Below are 2,272 nucleotides of genomic sequence, written 5' to 3' on the forward strand. Positions count from 1 at the left end.
TACAATGCAACTATAAAATTAGCAAATAATGTGAATGACTTTTGCATACTCAAAATACAACCAAATATGTGTACAAAGAAACAGGCACCTATTATGTAGCTAGATCACTTGTGTTCCTTTGTTTACCATATATACATAATTTTTTAAATCATCCATTTATGTAGCATGAATGAGAACATTAAGAAAAAATGAAATTTGGATCTCATTTCTTATTTTCATAATATCAGTGCTGAGCTTCCAATAATAACTTTAGTGATTCTAAACATTTAAATGCATCTCAAAAGTAAAAAAAAAACAAACTTAATTTCTTCTCTCCTTTGAATGGGTTAAAAAAAGGAAAAAACTTAAATTTTTTTCTACACTTCTAGGATTATCCCATCCTGAAACCAAGTAGCATGAACAACAGAGGACAAATATTAATAAGCCTATGCCTGCAGTTTTCAAAGTGTCTAGGTGAATCATATTTAGAGTATACTCAGTCTAAGAAACCAATCAACATAATGTAAACACCTCAAATTGTAGAATTACTACATTAACCTTATCGAAGAACACTTATACATACTTGAAATTTCCAATCTCCAACCTCAAAACAATTTTTGTACAACTATTAAGTATTTAAAGTTATTTATTTTAAAACCCATCTCTGCATTCAGAAATTTTTGTTTAACATGAACTGTATTTAAATTTAAGTTCTGAACTAAACACTTTTTTTTTGCTATGCTATATTTATAATGTAATAAGCCTTTTTTAAACAGACAGTTCTTAAACCATATGAACTGTACAAACTTACAGTAGTGTGTAATTCAAATGCAGTTTCTTCCTTTTTTAAAATAGAATCATACATTCACTTCCTGAATAAAGATACATGTGTTAAGGCCTAAGGGGTAAACAGTTTTGCTATGCAAAAAATTTAGTGAAGTAACTGCACATTAATTTTTACATATACAACCTCATAATAAATCCCTAGATCTTTGACTCTACAAATTGAAATATTTACATCCAGAATTTGTCTCTAAGGCACATATTTCATGTAAAAGCTAGCAGAATTTTCAATCCATAAATTTATTGCAAATACCATTACTTTTATTAGAAACAAATTGCATTGTCTCTAAAGATGCTGACAATATGTTGTAGAATGTATTCTAATTTCACACAGTGTAGTTCTCTCCTTTAATTACATTCCTGTAGTAGGTGCAATTATTCCTGCACCATGGGTAAAAACATTTGACTGACCCTGCAAGCTGGTCTCCTTATATATAAACCAAGCATTTCCTCCCCAAAGTATCATGTTCAGAAAACCAAAAATCACAGATACATTCAGAGATCCCATACTGGTCACAGAGTCAAAGTAGCAGTGTACATCCTTATTATTACTGCATGAGTCAATCTGACCAATAAGATCTTCACCTGTGGCCATCTTAATGTCTGTCAGAGCTTTAGCCCAGGCTGAAGTGCTCACCAACCATAAGAAAGAAGCAATAAGAGCAATAACAAAGTCAATAAAGGGAATTTTTTGACTCTCCTGATATAGGTTGATATAACTAATATAAAGTGCAAGTGTAGTAATGCAGTATAGGAAGGCCAAGACTTTGAATGTAACAGAACTGAGCAGAAGAAGAGAAATTTCCTATAAGAAAATGACTGCTCCAAGTTACACCACACAGAGGATTCTGTGTTGCTGTTACATGAAGTGAAACTTGATTCAACTTGAATTTATAGGCAAAGGCAGCTTCAATTGTCTCATTTTTAGTTCTCTGACTTGGGCACGAAACTATGAAACTTGTCTTGCCCTTAGAACCTCCACAAGTGGCAAAAGAAAAAATGGAAGCTACTCACTGGAGAATCTTGATGAAGCGCAGTGGCTCCTTAAGTGGGCTGAAGTTAATTTGGAGGCCTGACATACTCTGAGGGAAGGAGATAAAGAGGGTGAGAGTCAGGGCAGCTGGAAGGCTGGGAATGAGCCAGACCCAGGCGGCCCAGCAGCGGGGGGAAGGAAGGAGGGAGGGTCGACCTGACCCCCATTTCTAATTTTTAACAAATTGTTTTCTTCTATTGATTTTCTACCTCCTTCCCCATTTGGCCAATTGTATTTTTTAGGGACTTTTTTTTTTTGTAAAGTATCTTTTAACAAGATGTAGCTTCCTTCCTTGTTTATTTTAATTAGGTCTAATTTTGCTTTTACTTTGTCTAAGATCAGGTTGACTACTTCTATTTCTTTTTTCTTCAGCTGAAACATAATAGATTCTTCTCTAACCCTTTACCTTTCCTTTGT

At 33.7% G+C, this 2,272-nt stretch overlaps 1 pseudogene; it reads right to left on the bottom strand.

Annotated features, from left to right (window-relative positions):
• Nucleotides 1–1,174: 1,174 nt before the first annotated feature.
• Nucleotides 1,175–1,901, bottom strand: LOC114031710 (annotated as a pseudogene).
• Between the last annotated feature and the right edge of the window lie 371 nt (nt 1,902–2,272).

This window comes from Vombatus ursinus, unplaced genomic scaffold (genome assembly GCF_900497805.2).
Source record: "Vombatus ursinus unplaced genomic scaffold, bare-nosed wombat genome assembly UNPS02015255.1, whole genome shotgun sequence".
Taxonomy (NCBI): domain Eukaryota; kingdom Metazoa; phylum Chordata; class Mammalia; order Diprotodontia; family Vombatidae; genus Vombatus; species Vombatus ursinus.